Source organism: Galeopterus variegatus, unplaced genomic scaffold, assembly GCF_000696425.1.
Source record: "Galeopterus variegatus unplaced genomic scaffold, G_variegatus-3.0.2 Scaffold151, whole genome shotgun sequence".
NCBI classification, from domain to species: Eukaryota; Metazoa; Chordata; class Mammalia; order Dermoptera; family Cynocephalidae; genus Galeopterus; species Galeopterus variegatus.
In genome coordinates this window covers 897,914-924,510 of record NW_007726262.1, presented here as the reverse complement: position 1 = coordinate 924,510, position 26,597 = coordinate 897,914, and the positions used below count along the sequence as shown (strand labels likewise).

Here is a 26,597-nt window from a genome sequence, read left to right as displayed (position 1 = left end):
TTTAAATTAGCCTGACAACACTAAAATCAAGGGTTTGTATCCCTGTACTGGCCAGCCACCAATAAATAAATAAAACAATAAAACACCATAAAATTAGCTTGAGTCCCATATGTGACTCTGAAATTGGGGCAGCATGCTATAAATGTTGAACACACACAAGTGCTTTTTTTTTTTTTAACAGATTTTGTGAAGTATAATTTACCTATGATAAACTACACACATTTAAAGTATACAATTTGATAAGTTCTGATATATATATATACACACACACACATCCATGAAGTCATCTCCACAATCAAGATAATGAACACAGAAGTCTTTTGTCAGATGTGATGTGCAAATATTTCCTCTCAATCTGTGGCTTGTCCTTTTATTCCCTTAAAAGTGGCTTTTGAAGACATATACTTAATATTGAGTTAGTCCAATTTATCATTTTTTTCTTTTATAAACCAAGCTTTTGGTGTCATATGTAAGAAATCTTTACAAAATCCAAAGCCCCAAAATTTTCTTCCAGAAATTTTATACATGTGGGTTTTAAATTTAAGTCTGTGATCAATTTTGAGTTAACTTTTATATTATGACGTAAGGTATACATAAAGTTCATTTTTTAAAATACAAAGACCAAATGTTCCAAAGCCTTTTGTTTCTGAAAAGATGCTCTTTTTTCTATTTAACTGCCTTGATAACTTCTTCAAAATCAACCATATTTTTTCTGAACTCTTCTATTCTGCTGCATGAATCTATTTGTTTATATTACACCAATTACCACCAATACCATGTTTTGATTACTATAGCTATAAGTTCTGGAAATCAAACAGTGTTAATTCTTCCACCTCTGTTCTTTATCACAATTGTTTTTGGCTATTCTAGGTCCTTTGCATTTCTATATAAATTTTAAAACCAGCTTGTCACTTTCTACAAACTGCCAGTTGGGATTTTTTTTACTGGGATCGAAATTAATCTATATTCTTGGGGAAAATTGAGAACAATACTGAGTCTTCCAATCCTTGAACACAGTATCTCTCCATTTATTTCAGTTTTCTTTAATTTTTCTCAGCAATGTTTTATAACTTTCAATGTAGAGGTCATGTGTATCTTTTATGAGATTTATCCTTAGATATTTAATATTCTCAGTTTTATTGTGATATTCTTTTAAAACTACAAATTCTGATTGTTCATTTGTTAGTATATAAAAATACAATTGACTTTTCTGCATTGATCTTGTATCCCACATCTTTACTAAGCACACTTAACTGTTCTAGCAGCATTTTTGTAGGAAACATAGGCAATCATATCATATGTGAGTAAAGACAGTTTGACTTTTTCCTTTCCAATCTGGATGCCATTTCTTTTTCTTGTCTTATTGCACTAGCTAGAACCTCCAGTACAACACTGAATAGAAGTGGTAATAGTAAACATCTTACCTTGATCCTGATCTTACAGTAAAAGCATTCAGTATTTCAACTACTGTCTTTTTCATAAATGCTTTTCTTTTTTTTTTTAATCAGACTGAGGAAGCTCCCTTCTTTTCTTAGCTTGCTAAGTTTTCATTAGTAAGGCATGTTGGATTTTGTTGAATGCTTTTCCTGCATATACTGAATTGATCATATGGTTCCTCTTTTTTTACTTTGTTATTATGGCACATGACATTGTTTTCAAATGTTAAACCAACTTTGCATTCCTAGGATAAACCCAATTTTGGTAATTGTATTTTATCATTTTTATATGGTATTGAGTTCAATTTGCTAAAATCTTGTTTAGAATTTTGTAACTATGTTCATGAAGGATATTGGTATATAATTTTCTTTTCTTGCAATGTATTTGTCTGGCTTTGGTATCAGCATAATGCCAGTGTCATAGAATGAGTTAAGTATTCCTTCCTCATCAATTTTATGAAGGAGTTTGTGTAAAATTGGCATTATGATTTCCTAAAATGTTTGGTAGAATTTATCAGGGAAGCCATGTATGCCTAGAGTTTTCTTTGTGGGAATTCAATTTCTTTACTAGATATAGGACTTTCCAGGTTACTCATTTCTTCTTGAGTGAGCTTTGGTATTTTGTATCTTTCAAGAAATTTGCCAATTTCATGTAGGTGTCTCATGTATTGGTATAAAGTAATTCATATTATTCTCTTATTTATCCTTTTAATAATTATAGGATCTATAGCTTTGCTAACTCTTTCATCCCTGATACTGGTAATTTGTGTCTTCCTTCTCTTTTTTCTGATCAATCAGGCTGCAGGTTTATCAATTTATAGATCTTCTCAAACAGCCAGCTTTAGATTTCCTTGACTTTACTATTTTCCTGTTTTCTATTCCATTGGTTTTGGCCTTTATCTTTAACTCATTTCTTTTGTTTACTTCAGGTTTAATTTTCTCTTCTTTTTCTAATTTCTTAAGTGGAAGCTGAGGACACTGATTTGTGACTTGACCTCTCTACAATATGGTGCTATGAATTTTCCTGAGCATCTGCATTAACTACAAACCACACTTTTGATATGATTTTCATTCAGTAAAAAATATTTTCTAAGTTCATCTTTTTTTCTTTGACATTTCTTAGAAATGTGTTTTGGTTTCTAAATATTTAGGAGTTTTCCAGGTATGTTACTGACTTTTAATTTAATTCCCTTTTGGTCAGTGTATATACTGTATGATTTAAGTCATTTTAAATTTACTGATGCTTTTTTGGAACAAAATGTGGTCTATCTTAGTAAATATCCAGTGTGAAAAGAATATGTATTCTGCTTGTATTGTGTAGAATTTTACATAAATGTCAATTAGGTCAGTTGGTTGATAGTATTGTTCAAGTCTTCTAAATCATTATTGATTTTTGTTCATTCTTCTATCAATTATTGAGAGAGATATGAGGTAGTGAAGTCTCCAACTATCATTGTGGATTTATTTTTCCTTTTGGTTCTATCAGTTTCTGATTCACATATTTTGAAGATTTATGTACATAGAACTATTAACTTCAGTTGATGAGGTGGCCCCTTTATCCTCATTAAATGATCTTTATTCCTGGCAATTTTCTTTGCTCTAAAATCTCATTTGTCTGAAATTACTACAGTGGGTTTCTTGTACACAGTATATAGTAGGTCTGGCTCTTTTATCCAGTTCACTAAGCTCTGCCTTTCATCAGGGTGTTTAGACCATTTATATTTAATATGATTATGATATGGTTTGGTATAAATCTGCCATCTTGCTATTTGTTTTCTATTAATCACGTCTGTTCTTTTTCCCTTCTTTATTTTCTTCTTGGAACTCTGGATTTATGATTATCAAATTTAGAAATATTTTGGCCATTGTTTCTTTAAATTTTTTTTCTGTACACTCTCTTTTCAAGACTACAATTACATGTATATTAGGCCACTTGAAGTTGTCCCACAGCTCACTGATGCTCCATTCACATTTTCCAGTCTTCCCCCCACCACTTTGAGTTTATTTTGAACAGATTATATTGCTATGGCTTCACGTTTTCTAAAATCTTTTCTTCTCCACTGTCTAATTTGCTGTTAATATCATGCAGTATATTTTTTGTCTCATACATTGTAATTTTCATCTCCAGATGTCCAATTTGGATCATAACTTTCATATCTGTATTTAACATTCTTAATCTTTCCTCTACTTCCTTGAATGTACAGAATATAGTTAAAATAACTGTTTTGATGTCTTTGTTTACTAATTCCATCATCTTTGTTATTTCTGGGTCGGTTTCTATTCATTGATTTTCATCCTTATGGGTTGTATTTTTCCCACTTCTTTGCAAGCCTGGTAATTTTTGACTGGAGGACAAAATGTGAATTTTACCTTGGTGAGTGCTAGCTATTTTTGTATTCCTATAAATATTGAGCTTTGTTCTAGGACGCAGTTAAGTTACTTGGAAACAGTTTGATCCTTCTGAGGCATCCTTTTAATATTTGTTGGACGCAGTTAAGTTACTTGGAAACAGTTTGATCCTTCTGAGGCATCCTTTTAATATTTGTTGGACGCAGTTAAGTTACTTGGAAACAGTTTGATCCTTCTGAGGCATCCTTTTAATATTTGTTGGGGGGAGATCAGATCAGTCTTCAGTCTAGTGCTACATTTGCCCCACTATGGAGGTAATACCCTTCTGAGTACTCTACCCAATGTCCTGTGATTTATGAGGTTTTTCTGGTCTGGTTACATTTGCCCCACTATGGAGGTAAAACCCTTTGGAGTACTCTACCCAATGTCCTGTGATTTATGAGGTTTTTCTGGTCTGGTTGGTGAGAACATAAACTATTCTTGACTCTGAAAAAGAACCAGGGATTGTTCTCTCTAATCCTTTTGGATGGTTCTTTCTCTAGCTCTGGGTAGCTTCCACACAACACATTCACTGATAGCGTTTATCTGAAGACTTGAGAGGCACCCTCTGAAGATCTCTGGAGCTCTCTCTTTGTACAGCTCTCTCCTCTCCAAACTCTAGCTACCTTAACTTCCCTGGACTCTAGCTCCATCTCTTCAACTCAAGGAGACTGCTGGGCTCTGCCCCCCTCCTTACTCTGCAGCCTGGAACTCTCCCCAAGCAGTAAACTAGTATAATCATAGGCTCCACCTTGTTTGTTTCTGTGCTGTCTGTCGGTGTTTGACACCATAGCTTCGTATATTTTGTCTGAGTTTTTTGTTTGTTTGTTTTGTGATTACAGCCAGGATAGTAAATCCAATGTGTTATTCCATCTTGGCCAGAAGCACAAATCCACGAGTATTATTTTTAATCCAGAAAAAGGGAAACACAGTAAAAGACACAGGTATCATGAGTGGAGTTTCAGTAGGGAAAAAAGTGTCTTATAAAATAAACACTGTTTGAACAAATTTTGACAGTCTGAAATTTGAAGGGTATAGTTTTTCCATTATGCTACGAAAGTCAAAGCCTATAGCTGATAAAAATTAATCTTTCTCCTAAAGTGGCAGGTACTTTGTTTTAAAACAGTAGTCAAAACTAAGGTTTTGTGCTTATTTCTGGAAGTCTGGATATTTGTACCATCTTATTTTGTTTCTACAATCTATGTAAAAAACGTTGTTTTAAACCTTACCAAGAAAAAAAGAAAAACTGTGATTTTACATTTCAAAAGGCCATTAATAAATAAGTTCAACAACTACAAAAAATGAGTTAAACACTATTTTTCTCCTTCTTTTGATTAATTCAACTAAAAAATATGCAAGGAAAATCATCTTAATACTTCAAAGTCATAATGCTACAAAAATTTGTTTCAGTTGACAATATTAATAGACTTTAGGAAGTCTTTAAATATTGTTTTTGATCTGGAATAAACTTCAAATGCCCACCCATTATATGCAAAACCCTAAGTATTTCAATATACTGAGATTTTAATACTGCTTAAACTAGTAAGAAACTCCCCAAACTATTTAGAACACAAACACTCTGTAGTGGCACTTAAAAACATGTGAACAGGAGTCTGTCACCAAGCCACATAGCTTGCTTCTCTGTGTGCCTATTTAAACTTTTAACAACTTCTAGCACCATCTGCAGCTCTCTGCCCTTAAAGAGCATATAATTTCATAAGAAAATGAATAAAGATGAAAAGAAGTTGGTAGAACACAAACAGGGGCAGAGAAGGCAGTAAAGAGGTCTGCTTGGACAACTTCCTTTCCCCACCCCCCAAATCACTTTCTATCAAAAGTGGTCTCTGTGGCTCAGACTACACTGTCTGACTCCTTGCCTTCATGCTACTCTGCCACCATTCATTCCACTTTTCAATGGCTATTATACAAACTAGTCAGATTCCCAAAATTTCATCTAAAGGTTCTGAGGAAACCCTAAGCTAGGGTGTGAGGGAGAGGCTTTTAATTGGGAGCAAGAAGGCAGAGGAGAAAATGAATGAAACTGATTGCAGAAAGGAGAATTCAAAAAGCTAAGCGTTAAATCTGGTACTGGCTCATTCTACCATAACCTTATAGCTCAGCTTCACACATTCTTCCTGGAAAGTTAAGTAACTCTGGTTTTTATCTACAGAGTGTATCTCAAGTTAAAAAATTACTCTATTAGCCAAAACTTACTTAAAATTTTAAAATTATGAATGTAACATAGTTACATATTACAGTAAGTTTGGGAAATAAAGGTAAAAAGAATTAAACATAATCTAAATATTACAATTTAGGGGTACTTTTTATTTTTATTTTTATTTATTTATTTATTTTCGTGACTGGCAACGGATCGCAACCCTCAGTGTCGCGCCCGTACCGGACCGGGACCGGCCACGGGATCGCAACCCTCGGTGTTGCACCCGCACCTCGCTCAGCCAGTGAGCGGCCGGTCTGTATGTGGGATCCAAACCCTCGGCGGAAGCGCCACCACACTCCCAAGCGGCGCACTGCAGCAGTGCGCCACCTGGCCAGCCCTAGGGGTACTTTAAAAAAAAAAAAAAAACCAACAGACTTTATGTTTTAGAGCATTTTAGATTCACAGCAAAAGTGAGGAGAGTACAGAGAGTTTCTATATACCTGCTGCCTGCCTCGAGCCTCCTCCACTATCAACATCCAGCATCAGAGTGGTACATTTGTTACAACCAATGAACCTACACAGACAATCATTACAATCCACAAACCTACATCATTATCACCCAAAGTCCATAGTTACGTTAGGGTTCACTCTTGATGTTGTACTATGGGTTTGGACAAATGCACAATGACATGTATCCACTATCATAGTATTATATGGAGTAGTTTCATTACCCTAAAAACCCTCAGTGATCTGCCTACTCATCACCTCCCTCTCCCCTAACCTGTTTCCATAGTTTTTCCTTTACCAAGATGTTATATAGTTGGAATCATACAGTATGTAGCCTTTTCAGATTGGCTTCTTTCACTTAATAATATTCATTAAAGTTTCCTCCATGTTTTTTCATGACTTGATAGCTCATTTCTTTTTAGTGCTGAATAATATTCCATTGTCTAGATGTACCATGGATTATCCATTCACCTGCTGAAAGACATCTTGGTTGCTTCCAAGTTTTGGCAATTACAGAGTTACAATAAATATATGTGTGGAGATTTTTGTGTGAATATACGTTTTCAACTCATTGGGGTAAATACCAAGGAAATGTGATTGCTGGATTGAATGGCAAGAGTATATTTAGTTTTGTAAGAATCTTTCAAAGCAGCTATACCATTCTGCATTCCCACCAGCAGTGAATGAGAGTTCCTGTTGCTCAGCATCTTCATCAGCATTTGGTGTTGTCAGTGTTTTGGACTTTAGCCATTCTAATAAGTGTGCAGTGGTATCTCATTTTAATTTGCAATTCCCTAATGACACATGATCTTAAGCATCTTTTTATTGGTTTGTTTGCCATCTGCATATCTTTTTTGGTGAGATGTCTGTTCAGGTCTTTTGCCCATTTTTTATTCAGGTTGATTGTTTTCTTATTGTTGAGTTTTAAGAGTTCTTTGTGTATTTTAGATAACAGTCCTTTATCAGATATGTCTTTTGCAAATATTTTCTCCTAGTCTGTGGCTTGTCTTCTCATGTTCTTGATAAGGGTTCTTTTAAACATTTTTTTAATATGCATTTTTCATACGGTTGCAATCATAGTGTACATAGTTTATATTTCTGCTTCTTCCAACTTAAAACTATATACAGTTTTAAATGTTACGGTTTTCTTCATAACCATAATTTTAAATGACTATATTATATTCTACTGAATGCTCCCCAAACTGGTCAGTAAAATCCCTGCCAAAATCTAAGCTGGCTTTGTTGCAGAAATCAACAAGCTTCTAAAATTCATATGGAAATGTAAGAAACCTAAAATAACCAAAACAACTTTGAAAAGAACAAAGTTGTAGAGCTCACCGTTCATGGTTTCAAAATAGTACAAAGCTACAGGAATCAAAAAAGTATGATACTGGCATAAGGACAGACACATAGATCAATAGAGTGGAACTGAGAGTCAAGAATAAACTCTTGCATTTATGGATGGTTGACTGATTTTCGAAAAGGGTACCAGGACAATTTAAGGGAGGAAAAACAGTTTTCAACAAATGGTACTGGAACAACTAGGTCTCCATGTACAAAAGATTACAAAGTTGGACACCTTAACTCATACCATATACAAAAAGTAACTCAAAAACACAGATGAAAGACCTAAATGTAAAATATAAAACTCTTAGAAGAAAACAGGGGTAGGTTTCCTATGTGAAACTGAAGGCACAAGCAACAAAAGAAAAAAATAGGTAAATTGGACTTCATCAAAATTAAAAGTTTTTGTTTTTTAATTTATAGTAAACTTTATTTTCATTGATATTTCATTTAACATAATTTCAAAGGTCTGTGGTCTCAGATGAGCAAAAGAACAGATATCCTAAACCTCATAAAGACGCTTCTTTCACACTGTTCCTCTGAGCAGGGCATGGGGTTTCAGGGCCCTCAATGTTGACACCTAACATTTTACCTCTTGAGATCTTACCTACAGATGCAGAAAGAAGAGATAACATCAATATACAAGAATCAAACTGTATGAGGGTATCATTAAGCTCTTGTGTTATATACTCTTGTCACCTCTGTAGGGCTGTAATGGTAACAACTAATTTTTTCCCCTGCCAAGTTTGGTAACATTTTTTGGTTTTGGGTTTTTTTTTTTTTTTTTTTTTTTTAAAAAAAATTTCAAAATTTTTAAAAAGTTCGCCCCTTTTTTTTTTTTTTTTTTTAAAAAAAATTTCAAAATTTTTAAAAAGTTCGCCCCTTTTTTTTTTTTTTTTTTTAAAAAAAATTTCAAAATTTTTAAAAAGTTCGCCCCTTTTTTTTTTTTTTTTTTTTTTAAGTAAAATGTCACAATATGTTAAAATGCTGCACTCATTTCTCTTAATTCATTTAAAATAGTGGAAGTTTGAAGATTTTTAATTCTTCATGAGTCTAAGCTGGGACATGATTACTACTGATGGGGTGTCTATTCAACATACTAATTCCAACTTTGGCGACCATCAGGAAACAGGCACCTGCAATTAAACCTCCAAGTATAAATTTTCCAGAGTGATAGAATCTCATTCCCATAATGCCAGCCAAGATCCCAGATGTAGCTAGGAAAAGCCAGATGTTCCTTGGATCCTGAAACAGCTGGTAAGCATCCAGGCCTGCTAACCCCCCAAACAGGAGCCTGGCAGCCAGAGACAGCATGCTACCTGCTTTTGCATAGCCAATTATCCCACCAGAAGCAACCAATGCTACATAGCCAAAGCCAAACCAACGTTAAGTCACTAGTGGGCCAGTGTCCTTCTGCATTGCTCTCTTCTCATTCTCTCTAGATAGGAGACTATACCAGGCCTGAACCTGCAGCTGAACTGCTCTCCAGAAGGTCTGCACTGGTGGACAAAAAAATTTGTGCTTCAATGGACACCATCAAGAAAGTGAAAAGACAACACATAGAATGGAAGAAAGTTTTGCAAATTATATATCTGATAATGAAATTTGTATCTAAAATATATTAACAACTCCTCCAACTCAACAATAAAAAGATAAAATTTTTAAATGGGCTAAGGATTTGAATAGACATTCTTCCAAAGAAGATGGAAGGTTTTTGTTTTTTGGCAGCTGGCCGATACAGGAATTGAAACCTGGACCTTGGTGTTACCAGCATCACACTCTAACCAACTGAGCTAACCAGCCAGCCCCCAAAGAAGATGTATGAATGGCCATAAGCACATGAAAAGATGTTCAACATCATTAGTCATTAGGGAGATACAAATCAAAACCACAATGAGTTATCACTACACACATATAGGATACCTATTATCAAAAAGACAGATAATATGTATTGACAAAGATGTAAAGAAAGTGAAACCCTCATTCATTGCTTGTGGAAATGTAAAATGGTGCAGCTGCTTTGGAAAACAGTACCACTTCCTCAAAAGTAAACAGAGTTACCATTTGACCCAACAATTCCACTCCTACGTATATACACTCTGTTGCTATAGAAGAAGGCCCTCATCAGATGTGTCCCCTGTACTGTGGGCTCCAAAACTGTACAAAATAAATTTCATTTCTTTATAAAAGAAAGAAAAATGAAAACATATGCCCACTTAGAAACTTACACAAATGTTCATTATTATTTATAGTAGCATTATAATATATATTATATATATATATATATATTTTTTTTTTCTTCCTCTTTTTGTCTTTTTTCATGTCTGGCAACGGATCGCAACCCTCAGTGTCGCACCTGTACCGGACCGGGACCAGCAACGGGATCGCAACCCTCAGTGCCGCACCCGCACCTCGCTCAGCCAGTGAGTGGGAACCGGTCTGTATGTGGGATCCGAACCCTCGGTGGGAGCGCCGCCGCGCTCCCAAGCGGTGCACTGTAGCAGTGCACCACCGGGCCGGCCCAATATATTATATATTATTTTACATATAATTATTATATTAGCATTATTTATAATAGCCAAAGAATGAAAACAACCCAAATGTCCATTAACTGATAAATGGATAAACAACATATGACATATCCATACAATAGAATATTATTTGGCAATGAAGAACTGATAACACACTACAGCATGGACGAATCTTGAAAACATTATGCTAAATAAAAAAGAGACTGTCACAAAAGGCTATATGTGGTATAATTCCATTTATATGAAAGGTCCAGAATAGGTAAATCCATAGACAGAAAGTAAATAGTGGCTGCCCAGAATTAGGGGAAGTAAGGAGAAATTGGGAGTGACTGCTAATGGGATTTCTTTTGGGGGTGATAAAATGTTCTGAAGTGGAATAGTGGTAATAGTCACACAACTGAATATACTGGAAACCACTGAATTGTACACTTTAAAGGGGTGAATATTATGGGATGTGAATTTTATCTCAATAAAGCTGTTATAAAAATTATTCTATCAAACCAATAGACCATAATTCATGATATATATTGCTTCCAATTTATTTATACTATATAACACTGCTGTGAACATTTTTATGCCTAAGCTTTTATCATATCATCTAATTAAGAGTACAGGTATGGATTCCCGAAACAGTCCAGTTGAATGAGAAGCTTGGCTTGACAACATAGCAGCTATATGATCATGGCCAAGTCACTTAATTTCTTTGTTCCTCAGTTTTCCCATCTAAAACATGAGGTTAACACTATTAACACCTTTTGGGATTCTGAGGATTAAATTAAGTAATGCACATAAAGGGCTTTGCATGGTGCCTGTCACACGGCAAACTTTCAACATTAGTAGCAGTAGTAGCTACTGTAATTGTCATTCTAGTTTGTATTATTTTAAGATGATTTCCAGAAGTGGTATGATTGGGTCAAAACCATGAACATTTTTGTGTCTGAATATATTTCACCAAACTACATCTCAAAATGGGTACACTAATTTTTGGTGCCAGAGTAAGTATATGAGAGAATGAGGGTTACCATGCCACCATCAACATCTTATTTTAGTAAATTTGTTTTAATAGGCACTCACTTTAATTGTTTATTCATTTTTGCTGCTTTTGGCACATAGCAGCTTGAAAGCCAATAGTTTTCTAATTATCCCACCAATCCTACAAACCATAAATACTTACTGGATATGCAATACACATAAGACCCTGTACTAGTGGCTACAAAGAAAACCAAAATAAGTTAGGCCAGGGATTTTTTGTGAAGTAAGTCAAAGAAACATTTTAATTCAAGAGAACTATGATTAGGTATAAGACAACTACAAAGTGTTAAGGGTCCAAAGGAGGGAAAAGATGGCAGTGTTTCAGCTGGTTCTTAAAGGACAGGCATAATTTCAGCTGGCAAGGGTGTGGCAAGAGTAAAATTAAGGCTGGTAAAAGAACACAGCACATCCCAAGACCATGTGGCTTGAGTACAAAGTGGCTATGGGAGGGAATGCTGAGAGAACAAGAGCACAACAAGGACCCTCTAAAACTGAGCCAGTGACTATGTGAGCTGAGGAGGAGGGTTTCTCACAAGGCAAACTGCAGAAACACACGAAGACATGAATCATCATGACCCATCCAGGGAAATGCATGTGATCCAATTTGGCTAAAGCAGAGTGTATGTGGGAAAGAGGCAGATGATGCTAAATAAATAGGCAGAGGCCTGACTGTGAAGTACCTTGTGTGCCAGAATAAAGCATTTGAACTTTATTCCAAAGGAAATAGGGAACTAAAGCATTTAAGAAAAGAAGTGATAACCAGACTGGCATTAAAAAAAATTACTCTGGCAACACTCCAATGGCTTCCTATCTCACGCAAAATTAAATCCAAAGTCTTCTTATGTTAAAACCTTACATGCTGATCACTGGCTATCTCTGAAATTATTCTCATCACTCTTCCCTCATTTCCTCTGATTTAGCTGCACTGGCCTTCTTGCTGTACCCTCCAACATGCCCCTCATCGGGGCTTTTGCCCTAGTTACCTCTGCTTGGAACTCTTCCCCCAGACAGTTGCATATCTTGCTCCCTCCCTTCCTTTAGGACCCTGATCTAATACTTTCTTATCAGGGAGGCCTTCCCTGATACCTGACATAAGAGAGCAAGAAACTACTGTAATCAGCTCCACTACTTTTATTTTCTTCTGCTCAACACCTGGCACATATATTTATTTGTATATTGCATGTCTCTCCTTACTAGAATGTAAGCTCCGTCACAGATCCTCTCAATAACCTTATGATACTGGAATTGTTATTACTGCCATTTCCAGACAGCAAAATTACGGGACAGAGAGTTTAAGTAATTCATCCATGTATTTATTGCTAGTGAACAGTGGAATCAGGAATGACTCCTGGGCCTGCACTATAATCATTTCACATACTGACTCTTAAGTAGTGTCACAGGTCCTTGACTCTGACTCTGGCTAATTTCCTGTGAATAGGATCCATGCTAACAAGCACTAAGATAACAAAAACTCTGAATTCACACTATGTCCTTCTAAAAAGATACAGATTCTTGTAGTTTGTTATTAGCCAAGTTTTAAAAGTCAGGAAACATTTTTTAAATGATCAATTAAGGGGCCAAGCCCGTGGCGCACTCAGGAGAGTGCGGCGCTGGGAGGGCAGCGGCACTCCCGCTGCGGGTTCGGATCCTATGTAGGGATGACCGGTTCGCTCACAGTGCTCACTGGCTGAGCGTGGTGCGGCCAGTCTCAAAAAAAAAAAAAAGGACAAAAAAAAATAAAATAAAAACAAAGTAGCAGCTATATGTGAATTGATACGAAAAGATGTTTTAAAACAACAGGAAAAAAAAAAGCAATTTATAGAACAAAATGTAAATAATTTTCCTATTTGTGTCAAGAAAATGCATATGCATTTGTAAATGCAGAGAAAATGGCTAGAAAGTAGCTGATTCTGGAGAATGGGACGGGGAAGAAAACATGAAATTTTCAATTTTTGGCGTGTGTGTACATACATAGATACCTTTTTAAAAAAATCAGTTTATTAAATTTTCATTAATAAAGAAAAGGCTGAATACAAGCAAAGGCTCTTAACCTTAGATTAATATAATTGAACTTGCTTATACACAGTGTAGGAAATATGAACTACTAAAAGCACTTAATAAGAAATTCATCCATTCATTCAACAACTATTTCTGGAATAATTATTACGTGTCAAGCATTGTGCCTGATGACACTGACACAATGGTGAATAAGAAAGACCTGGTCCCTGCTCCCAAAGAGCTTATAGAAGGCCTTTAGTCTCCATTTTTCCTGTTTCCTCTGTAAAACTTACAGGTCCGTGTTCTCATTATGCCTATTATGCCTATGGCTTCCTGTTTCCCCTGTAAGACTTGCAGGTCTGTTTTCCTGTTTCTCCTTTAAGACTTAAGGTCTATGTTCTCATTATGTCTATTATGCCTATGGCTTCCCATAAAATAGATACTAATGGATTCATTATACCATCATTATTAACCCCTATTTCCTTCATAATTAATTTTTAAAGTTATTAAAAGCACAATTTGTGGAAAGAACAATTCAACAAGAACCCTTTCAAATAAACAAATAAAAAGTAACATAGGTGTTAAATGACCTCTAAGGGAAATTAGCTAAGGACATTCAAAATTTTCTTCACCGATTTATATTTTTCTACCAAATTTTTCTACAATGAATGTGTAATACAATAAGAAGAATGTAAAAGTTATTCTTGAAAAGAACCCTCTATTGCAACAACAGATCAGCTACCGCATAAAGTGCAACTCCTTTTCCCACTGTACCAGGTCCTTTATTAAGGTCTGGCCTTGTTGAGACTCCTTGTTTTTGTCAGCCCACAGCCCACTCCCCTTTCTGCTGGAAACAACATTCTGGGACTTCGCTCTGGGAAACCACTGCTCCTCACCTTCCAGGCTAAGCCCAGTCTCCAGTCTTTGCAACCCAGTGCTTTCTATACCTTTGGTCACCACTATAATATATGACCCTAACAAATCCAAACCAAAATCAATCTGAAAAAGACACTAATTTTTTTTTTAACATTTTAAAAAAGGTCTAACATCAATTTGCATATGTATTTGCAGTTACACACACAATTGCAAAGACAAGCTAATTTTAATAAAGCTATTACTGGCCGGCCCGGTGGTGCACTGGAAAGTGCACCGTCTGGGAGTGCAGTGGCGCTCCCGCCGAGGGTTCGGATCCGGTTCACGCTCACTGGTTGAGCGTGGTGCGGGCGCAACACCGAGGGCTGCGATCCCGTTACCGGTCAGTAAAAAGGAAAAAAATAAATAAATAAAGCTATTACAATTATTAGAATTACTGAGACATAATACAGCTAAAATTCCTAAAAAGAACTTTGTAATGAGTAGAATTTTCATTTAATAAGGCTCCTAGATGTTTTGTGTCACTATAATTTCAAATCATAACACTGGTAGTGAAACAGTCATAAGTTACCTCTTTTTAAAAAATATACAACAATGAAACAGCAATAAAAATACAATATTAGAAAAATTCCATTTCTAAGAAGCTATTAAAACTACATGCGTGTCTCAAAGAATAAGAATGTTAAATCTCATAAATTACATCCTGTTAAAATAGCTGAGTATAGAAATGGTAAGAAAATATAGGTCTACCATATATATACATTAATCACATCTCCTGACAGAAATTTTTTTATAACTTAAAAAATAGACTCCTACAGGTAGTATTTTATGAGGCATCTGAAATGTCATAATACCTAAGAAAACATTTGAGATACATTTAACTTTTTAAAAAGTTTTGATCAATCATCCTCTCAATACTAAGAAAACTATAGAGTATATTAATAAATTACAGGAAAACTAGGTTCAATTTAATATAAAAAATACAATGCAACCATCAGAACTTCCTAAGAGTGAAATGGGCTATCTTGTAAAACAAGGACCTCCCCTTCCTTTGAACTAAACTAAAACTCTGTAATTCTCTGAAAATAAGACATCCTTGAAGAATTCAACTTATGTGCCAGCTGTTTTATTTCTTGAAAGAATATAGCTGCACACATATAATAATCTGTTGTATTTTTTCCTAGCATTGCACAATGTTCCTGGCCTACAATGAACATACTGTATCGATTATCATATTTAAACATCTGACAGCATTATTATTATAAGAATATTCATCTCTAACTAAATACATAAATATTTCAGTCTTCAAATGGCCATGGATTTCAGTAAAGTATCATATACATTTTTTCCATACAGTTTGAACACAATGCATTTCCTGAACTTTTAGCTTTCAGTTTCCTGTTCGTCAATGGCTACAACTCTAGAGGCAATACATAAACACACCATAGCCATGGTATTTCCACTTTCGACACAGTGGATGTAAACTTAATATGACCAAATATAATTACAGTGCATATAATAGTACATGGTGACTAAGACAGCAACAGCAAAAGTTAAATGGAAATATAAATTACGTTACTTATATAAGAATTCACATTAAAAGCTTCTTTTTTAACTTAGGACTCAGAAAAAGTTTCTCTCTTCTGCAAAAATGATAAGCTTTATCAGACAATAACTATAAAATCCATCCTGTTTCCTTTTTTCTCTTTCTTGCCAGGAAGCTCAGAGCTAAATTTAACGTTCAAACACAGAAAGTATCTTGCCTCAGATTACTGATGTAAAGATTTCTTCCCACTCGCTCATCCTACTCATTATTTCTCAAATGATTTATGCTCATTTTCTGATTTTGTTTTTAATGGTCCTAGCCTTTTTTGTTTTAATTACAAACTATCAAATCCTTTTCAATGAATAGATTAATATAATCAAAGGAAATTAATATCATTAAAAGAAACTAAATGACTTAAAAGTTCATATCTTCACATCACTTCATAACCTGTTAATTCAATTTATATAAAATATAGGTTCTAAAATACATCTTTAACCAGCTGGCCAGTTACTCAGTTGGTTAGAGCTCGGTATTTTAACACCAAGGTCAAGTGTTCAGATCCCCATACTTGCACCAAAAAAATAAAATAAAATGTATCTTTATTTTCCTCTCTTAAAGTTAATTATTTTACATAATTCATGATTCACTTTTAGAAAAGCCAATGACAATTTTTTAAAATAAAAGAATGACAAGATGACATAATCAAAATTTAAATTAGTAAATTAGGATCACTAGATTAGGAGGAGTAGAAATTTTTTAATGTTTTTAATTTACTAACAAAATTGGTCTGGCAAAGCTAGATAATTGTCATAAAAAATTAACTCACGTATAGTGTATTAAATTCCCATATACTGTTATCATCATCCTTAGAAGCAAAATAGACAACTGGTATAAAAATATTAAAATAGTCTAGAAATCTAAGAAAAGGGAAAAAACTTAGTCACACTTGTTTAGAAATTATAAATATGCACATACACATGAAAATGTTTAGTATATGGTAATACCAAAAAGTTTGTTAAGTGGAGATGAAAGTGAGATATTAATTAAATGAACAATATGAAGACGAAAAGAAACTACAACCCAAACTGACAAATCTAGCCAAAAACCAAACAAAAATATATCCTGAATTATACAAAGAAAATCTAGAATATAGTCATATTAAAAATAGGAAAATGAACAGATCTTATAACAGAGGTGATAATCTGTCTATAAGAATGTATAACATAATATTAAAACTCCCCCCTTTTAGAAGACACAAAAACTATAAAATGTAAGGAGCAGGTAGCCAAATAATATATATATATAAAGAAAGTGACAAAAATCAATTCGCCCTTTCTCTCTCAAGAGAATTGCAGGGCTAATATCTAAAGAAGTTAAATTACAAACAACATTCAAAGAATGAGTTAACAGCAAAATTTATTACTATATAAATTTAGAAGGAAAGGCTAGGAACCACCCATAAATATAGTCTAACAGATTTTTTAAAAAATAACAATAAAATAATTCAACATAGGGCCAGCCCCGTGGCTCACTCAGGAGAGTGCAGCACTGGTAGTGCCGAGGCCGCAGGTTCGGATCCTATATATGGATGGCCGGTGCGCTCACTGGCTGAGCATGGTGCAGACCACACCGTGCCGAGGGTTGCGATCCCCTTACTGGTCAAAAAAAAAAAAAAAAAAAAAAAAATTCAACATAAAAAATTTAAAAATAGAAACAGAAGTTCCTATATATTACATGAAGGAGCCAAGAGAAACCTACGTACACACACTCAGTCTTCAAAAAAGAAAAAAAAAGTAAATAAACCAAAATCTCATTTTAAAACATTTATCTTCCCTCTTAATAGCACAATTAGAAGACAAAATGTGTTATAAAGGGTAATCATCCAAATACAAAACAAGTCACAGATCAGAAGAGGGAAAAAAAATCCCTTCTCCCTTCAGAAAATTGAAGACAGGAAAAAGAAACCAAACCATGAGAAATATAAATAAGTGATCTGATACAAGGCACTGAAGACATGGAAAAAAAATTTTTTTGTATAGATGTGTGGATTATACAACTCAACTTCAGTGTTTAAAAGTGATTTTTAAAAATTAGTATTTCAGTAAAGATGAATCTAGTCCAGAAGCCTGATTTTTTTTTTTGGAAGGAATGTGGCAGAATTTGCAGAGGTCTGGGGCATTGTTAGGTATCCCAGGCCACTTTTTCTTTCTTTAATGATGGGAAAGAATACAGAACATGAAAAGATTACCAGTTACAAAAGAATTTCACAATAAAATTATGCTTCTAGTGACTAAGAAGTATTTGTACACTATGCAAATGTTTAAAATGCAGAGAGGGCATCCTGCCACAATTAAAACAATACATTTCGAGAAGAAAAGAAAGTGATGTAATAGTGAATTGGTGACTGGGAAATGACCTTATTTATATATGAGAAAAAATTAGCTGCTCTTTAAAAAGGGAAGGGAATATTTATTGAGCAACTGTTGTGGCCAGACACTAAGCTTAGGGTTTTATATTCTATCACATTGCATCTAGGTAGGAAAACAATGTACATGAAAACGATGCTTAAATAAGGTTCTCACCATTATGCATGACATATATTAAAATATAAGAGACAAGACAGTTGATGTAAGCTTAGAGACTACTGCAATAGTGGATGTACAGGGTCAGGGGCTGTGAGGCAAAAGTACAATGGTTCTCAACTTTTTGTGCTAATATTACCATCCTATCAACATCCTGCTCTGTAAAAGAACCTATGTTCCACCATGATAGAAATAAAAAGTCCAGTTTCTTGAGAATGCTATTTATGTTTACAAAGCTATTATACTTATAATTTACAACTCTAAAAATGAAAGAAAAAACCCTTTTCTTCTCAAGGCAGATTTTGGAGTCTTGGTTTTAAACACCACTTTAAGAATAGTGTTGCTTCTCCAAGTAATATAATCATGAGTTTCTCATTAATGAGGATGGATTATTATCATACTGTTCCTGGTAGTAAAATTACTTTTATCTTGGTGTTTAATAGCTATGGCATTAAAATTATTGATGGTCCTACTATAATTCCCACCCAGATGCCTGAATCACACTGAGATGACAGTAAAAAAAATGCCCTAGTGTAGCCCTGAAAAGTGCAGGCTTGCTCGAGATATGGATCTTCAGTATGACTTTTCTTCCTCTGGACCTCAATTTCCTCACCTGTAAAACAAGATAGTTAGTCTAGAAAGATATTTCCCTTCCTTCCTTCCTCTCCCTGGTTCTTTCTACTTTATGGCTTTGTGATTTAGGATACAGACTAGGGTTTTGAGGACAGAGAGAAAAACAGTAGCAGAAACCCACTAAACTTTGGAGAAAAGGAATAGGATTATGTAAACAACTAGAATATTGAGGAAAAAAGTTGGGCAAAAAACACATTTACAAAAAGAAATGGGCAAATTAAAGAGGCATAGTGGTTTTAGGATAGAAGATCAGGAGCTTCACTGCCAAAATTAGTTTGAATAGAAGTTTCAATTATTTTGAAATCAAGAAAGACAGTGAGAAATGCTAGGGATGCAGACTAAGAAATGTAATCTATAACACACAAGAGCCCTTGACCACCCAAGAAATCTTCCCAAGTTCCGTGGGTATATATAGAAGAGATGACATACTCCCTAGTTTAATCATTCATAATCTGCCCCAACATAATCACCCACTATTTTCCAACAGGCCATCCCTCTGGCCAATCTGGCTTTATAATTTCTAACAAACCTCAGGTATCTCCCCTTCATTATCACTCAATGTTCTCTCTATCTAAAATGCATTCTCCCTTCTCAACTTATTAATAATAATTTATCAAGTTCTAACAATGTTTGAGACACCATTCTAAGTGTTTTACATGTATTAACTCATTTCATTCTCTCAGCCTCCTAGGAGGGAGGTTAAGTAACTTGCTTATTAAGATTACACTTACGCCACAGCAGAGCTACGATTCAAATACAGTCAGTCTGGCTCCAAGGAGCCTGTCAACTTGCTAATTAGTCCTTCAAAGCACAGGTCAAATTCTGTCACCTTCCTGCAGTTCTCCTCTGCTCAGCAATTATTCCTGCCTCTTAAGCCCTTAAATAAACCACTCATTTTCCACTTACCGTGGGAGCTAGGTTATTTATCTTTTGTGCATACGTTCTATCTTTTCTGAGAGCAGGACTGTGTCTTACTTATTTTGTAACATTACTGAGAACCTAACAGAACTTAATAAATATCTGGAACACAGCAGTGCTCATTAATGAAACTATAATATATTTAATATTTATTGAAGACATATACCAGGCACTGAGCTAAGTGCTTTACACATATTATCTCATGTAATCCTCACAACAACTTTCAGGTAGGTATTAATCTTGTCCCTCTTCCATATTATAGATGAAGAAACTGAGGCTTAGATAAACTAAATATCTTTTCCAATAACACAAAGTGGTAATGGTAAGATTCAAACCCCAACAGTATTACTTAAGAGTCTATGCTATATTCTTAGCCACCAGCCTACCACAAAACACCTTGAAGAAAGAATCAGTCGTAACAATTCAGTTCAACTTGCACTTACATCAGTACTTCAACATAACTGAATGCTGAGGACTTAGAACTGGAGGTACAGCTGCTGCCTTCAAGAAACTCACAGTCCATTAAGACTTCAGGACCCAACTTTGACATCACTGGCACAGTTACCATCATCAAAGCTTAAGATTTTAACTTATGTTTTAGAAACAAAATCAAAGTAATTCTTGGAAATTCTCTTCCACACCATTCCTTCTCCCTTCAGACTTGCCCACTCCCTTTACCCTAGGACTCATCTCTCTAGCTGCTGTATTATAGAAGAGTCCCATTAATCCTAACAACTATTGGGACATCTGAATTGAAATTAGTAATAGCTTGGACTCAAGGGTCTATCTGAGGAATTCCTCGTCCATAATGAAATATGGGTAATGAAGGACTAGAAAAAACCAGCAGCAAGAAGAAGCAGAGATAAGAGGGATTTGAAAGTCACATTGTAAAGTGAAGATAAGAAGAAAAAGCAAGAAGAGCAGGAAAGTAGATACAAACAGAAGGTGAAAGTAAGGGTACAGAATAAATTCAGTGGAAAGTTGTAGATAAATGAAACACTAAAATCTAATCCATTTTATAAATGCTGACTCCTTTAATTATTTCTTTTCCTAACCTCTAATGGAAACAGAAAAATGTGTATGTGAAACAGCCACTGAAAAATCATTAACTAGGAACAGTATATAAATTAGTAGTTCTTTTCTGAGAAACCATACATCTTAGAATTCCAGAGTTGCAAAGGTAGCTTAAGACCCTATCTAATACAACCCATCCATGTTACAACTAAAGTAAGGCTCACAAAGGTTAAGTAATTTTAAGGTGCCCAAGATCATACAGCTACTTGGTAGCAACACTCCTCAATCTCATTCTCGTGTCTGTTCCTACCTGCTGTGGATTGCATGTCTCCCCACCAAACTCACTGAAGCTTAAATTGTGTCCTCCAAAGTTCCAGGTATTGGAAACTTGGCCCCCACTGTGACAGTGTTGAGAGTGGGAAATCCTATTCTGGTAATTGAAAGGTGGGGACTTGATGAGATGTTTAGATTGTAGGACCGTGGCATAAAGCATTAATAATGGTGGTCAGGGGTGTGGTTTGAGGGCTTTAAAAGGAGAGCACATGAAAGTCTCTCCCTGCTCTGCCATTTTCTGCCTTGTGAGACCCCTGCATTGCTGTAAAACCACCACCAAAGAAGACACTCACCAGATGTACTCCCTGGACTTTGGACTTCCCAGCCTCTGAAATTATAAGCAATACATTTCATTTTTTTATAAATTACCCAGTTCCAGGTATTTTGCTATAAGCAACACAAAGAAACTAATACACTACCACATCAGGCTTCTTAGAGATGGCTATTTTTCTCCTTTTTCCACCCTTAATAACCATTAAATTAATTTCTGCATAAGTATTTCAGAATCACCATATTATTCATAGTGCCCTTAGAAGAAAATTAGCAGATATTCTGGGTTACCAGGTACAATATAGTATTTCATTCTCTTATCCCCCAAATCAGTAATCTTCAACTGGGTCTTGATGTCCTACCAGGAGGAAATTCAAACATTTCCCAGAAGAGCAGAAAGAAGAAAGATCCCAAAAGCTGACCAAAAACAAGCCAAGTTGATAAACTACAATCCATCTGGAAATGAATCAGGCCCACAACTCCTAGAGGCTAGACAACTACTAGTGGGAATTACAACGAATACCACTTATTTTCCCCCTCTCTATTTTATATCCTCCCAAATAACCTCAAGCTCCTATTTTTCTGACAAACTTCAATTCCAGAAGCCTGTAAAGAGAAGGCAAAATAATGAAATAGAGTATCATGTTACTGTCAGCAAAGGTGGATTTTTAATGGGAACTATCTTGGCAGGAAATAGGAAAAGAGTCTTCAGGTAAACCTAAAGAGACCTGTACTTTTAGCCATAAAAACACTAGAAAGTCCTGAAAATGTGTTATATACATTCAATTCAGCATTTCCCCTACTGCGAACTTGCAGACATTCTCAGCCAGAAGGAAGTCATCCTAGGCCATATCTGTTGTCTAAGAAAGTCTGATGCTCAACCCCTTGAAAAACTGTGGGCCTTGCCAGTCACCATTCACCTGGTTATCTGTGCCGAGTGACTTGGCAATCTTCCATCACCTTCATTTAAATATAATTATTATATAGGCCTTAAAAATTATGTGTCTACCTATCGGGCTGACTGAACCATTCTCTGGAAGGGAAGAAATGTCCTGTTTTACTTCTGGAACACACCTTAATTTTGATATGTGTGAAGTTCACTATAGATTAGGGATAAACTTCCTGCTCTAACATACTAAGCAAATTAGGACAAGCGTAGTAGAAATGAAAGGGACAAAAAGATAAAAAGAATGCTAGTAACAAAGGGATTCAGTGACTCACTGAGCTCAAGTAAAGGAAGAGTCAAAAATGACCAATAAGGGCTGGCCCGGTGGCGCACTGCTACAGTGCGCCGCTTGGGAAGCGCGGCGGCGCTCCCGCCGAGGGTTCGGATCCCACATACAGACCGGTTCCTGCTCACTGGCTGAGCGAGGTGCGGGCGTGACACCGAGGGTTGCGATCCCGTTGCCGGTCCCGGTCCGGTACGGGCGCGACACTGAGGGTTGCGATCCGTTGCCGGACACGAAAAAAGACAAAAAGGAAAAAAAAAATGACCAATAAGAATAATGGAATCATTAACAGCTAAAGGGGGAAATGAGGAAGAGAAGTGGTTTGGCTGAAGTGAGGGAAAGAGGGGATGTCGGTGTACGACTGCTACAAGAGATGGTATTTAAATATATTTTACCTCAAGATATAGATGAAAATTTAGACCTCAAGTTTAGACAGCTATATAGATTTGGGGCCTAAAAAGGGGTGGCAGTTAAAGCATTGCAATGATTGAGTTTTCAGAGAAAGAGAAGGTAACAGAAGAACATTTAGACAACTGCATTCTGCAGATACTATACTTTGAAGATAAACTAACTTTCCAGATGAATAGTACCTTATTCTACAGATATAAAGTGTTTGTACTAATTTATTCTAATGAAAAACTTAAAAATTCATGTTTCTTTCTTTTCCAGGCTATGAACTGGCAGAAAGAAACTCAAGACAAAAATAGTTTCATAATTGCCACTTGCACAAAATCAAATCTCTGACCTAAAACACACTGCTTTTTAAGTTTCTCTATTTATAACAAAAGTTTTGAAAAAAATTGGGAGAAAAATCAGGCACACCAATACTACCACTGTTTTATAACATCTGTGAGAATTTAACATTTTTAAAATGCACATTAACTAAAATGTTGACAATTAATGAGTCTGGGGAATGGGTACATGGAGGTTCATTATACTCTTCTCTCCAGTTCTGTGTGTGTGTGAAACATTCATAATAAAAAGTCTAAAGAGGGATGGCTACAGATATTTTTTAAATTCTATCTTCAGTAAAGACTGACAACACAAAATTCTAGCAGATAAATACTTCTCAAATAATGATTTCTTCATTCTCAATAGACCAATGAAATTTAATGTGTATAAAAGGGAGAAAAGCCTAGTCTGTTGTTTCAGAGGAACATAAACATGTTCATTAAATGGAAAAAGTTAGTCCTTTCATCCACGTTGATTGAGATTAGACCTGTCACTTTTCTGTCCAATGAACTTACATTTTTGTTGAAAAATATATAGGCCATATACATGTTTGATTTTGATTAGTAAAGGCAAAATAAATGTTTATCTCAAATATCAATGATTAATCTGTTGAAGTATATGGTTAGCCCTCCAGTTACTTCAAACATCTCCCACTCTAGTAAATAACCAAATAAAGAACTTTCTGATGTGGATGCAAAAAAGACAGATTTTAAAAAATGAACCAATATCCATAATTATAACTAATCCTAAATTGTAAAAACAGCATATTTAAAATTACATAAAGTAGGGCTGGCCCGGTGGCGCACTGGAGAGTGTGCCGCTTGGGAGCACGGCGGTGCTCCCGCCGTGGGTTCGGATCCCATGTGGAAACCGGTTCCCGCTCACTGGCTGAGCGCGGTGCAGGCGCAACACCGAGGGTTGTGATCCCGTTACCGGTCAGTAAAAAAAGACAAAAAGGAAAAAATAAATAAATAAATAAATAAAATAAAATAAAATTACATAAAGTAGTAAATAGAGGGGAAAAGTTAAATATTTTTTTAACAATTATCATTGTTTATGCTATGATTTAAACAGATTTAATTTAAATCAAATCACACTACTGAGGCTATGAGAATGCTTAAGTTAGTAGACAGCAGCAGCAGATTAACCACTTAGATTTACCACTTACTGACGATCAAGAATAGTTTACAAGATTTAGATGCATTAAACTTTTCTTCCTATGATAAAGAGCACTACCCAAAATGAAAAACAGATTTGTTTGCCTCCTCTTCTTTCTTTGGTAAATTCCACAACAATAAAGACTATATATACATGTCTGTGTGAAACATAGCACACTATAGGTGTGCAACTCTTTTAACAGGAATAATCACCACCCTCAATTCCCAGAAAGCAGTGCTAGGTATCAGTCTCATTCCCTAGGTGACATGCATAAGATAACAAAATAAAGCAGGGTTTCCTTGCTAGTGGTTCTACCTTGAATCATTTTCAGGATCCTATTTCTTCTAACAGAAACATGTTGTAATGAAACCTCAGTGAAAAGCTAAAAAAACCAAAATCAAAATATACATTCTTTTCCAATCTAAGAATAAACAGAAAATTGAAGATTTAATTAGTTGCCTAATCTAATATTTTAAGTTTTTCATGTTAAACTGATTAAAATGATGTTTTTAAAAGGAAAATCACCCCAAATTCCCATAACAAAAAAAATTAAAGATTCAGAAACATACTTGTTTTGTAAATGTTGCAAGACTACATAATATATAAGCTTATTGTTTTAAAGAAATAAAACAATTTATAAAGACCATCCTTGATTTTTTAAAAAAATCTCAAGCAGTCACAACTATTGACTAAAGAGTTCATCTTTCAGTGGTGAACTCTTATTAGCTATTAGCTAACTCTAGCTAGGTAAATAAGCAAAATGACCATTCAATGAAACACTGGCAAATTAGCATAATTAAATCAAAATTTGTAACTTTGTTCTTAAGAAGTTAAACTTATATCTCTGAAGTATAAATCATACCTAATTCGAATATCAAACAAGACACATTTAAAGAAAAAACTGAGTAAACGAAAGTGCTTCTCACAAATGAGTGTTATTTTAATAACCCTCATTTTAAAAATATATTTAAAAAATACATTATTTCTATGGAATCCCTGAATTGGTCAGGGCCATAACTGTAGACTGCTAAGCGGAGGTCAGTTGGGAGAGAGGTAATGGTAAGTGAAAGCATGACAGAGTAAAAATTTCCCACCAGAATAAGAATTTATTCAAGTCGTTCCTTGAATTTTGATTCAAATACCAAGAGAAGCCGCTACTATCATTCCCTAAAGTAAAAGAGGGGGACAGAACTCCCAAAGACTATTAAAAAATACTTAATCACAATTTGCCTTAAGTTTTCCCTTGTTTCCCCATCTAACAAAATGGGAGGACAATGAAAATAAGCAGCCCCGTCTAGCCCCTCAGAGAGGCAAAGAAAGCGACCATTCAATGCCAAGTCTTACTCCACTGGAAACATACTCCTGAAAAGTAAATCCAAAACCACGAGCTGAAACTGCTCCATGCAGAATTCACTGAATGGCGGCCAAGCTCTGTACACACTGTCCTGAGCTACGCTGAAGGCTATCTAGAGTTCTGCGTTCTCGGCTTACAACTTGTACCTCACCATGCTTTCGCCACCACTGCAGAAACCGATGCTTTAAATGCGACTGAAACGTTCCTCCTGGCTTGTTAATCGGAAAAAGGCAATCTAACGCCTTGATCCTCACATTACTTTTTAGCAATACTGGTTTTTGACTCATATACTGTCGCCGACACACCTTTTCAGACGCAAAGCGATAGTTAGAAGGTCCCAGGACTGAACTGAGTGAGGAACAACTTTTAACTGGCTTTCCTCTGGCTCTATAATACAGATCACCTGTTAGAACGGCGCTGCACGGACACCTTCAACAAGTGGCCGAGAGCGGCGATGCTGTTCCCAGTCATTCGTCCCAGGGCGGCAGGTGAAGGCGGTGAACGCCCATCCACACCCACCGGGCGGCCACCCCCGAGCGCGGCAGGCAGCGGCGGGGCGCT

General features: G+C 35.5%; 1 long non-coding RNA gene and 1 pseudogene across 1 annotated transcript in view; both read right to left on the bottom strand.

Annotated features, from left to right (window-relative positions):
• Positions 1-26,559, bottom strand: part of LOC103607540 — a 43,855-nt gene extending 17,296 nt beyond the window's left edge. Inside the window, exon 1 of the long non-coding RNA XR_551978.1 lies at positions 26,440-26,559. This is a non-coding gene — a long non-coding RNA (uncharacterized LOC103607540). The remainder of the gene's footprint in view (positions 1-26,439) is intronic.
• LOC103607529 lies at positions 8,802-9,282 on the bottom strand (annotated as a pseudogene).
• Positions 26,560-26,597: the final 38 nt, after the last annotated feature.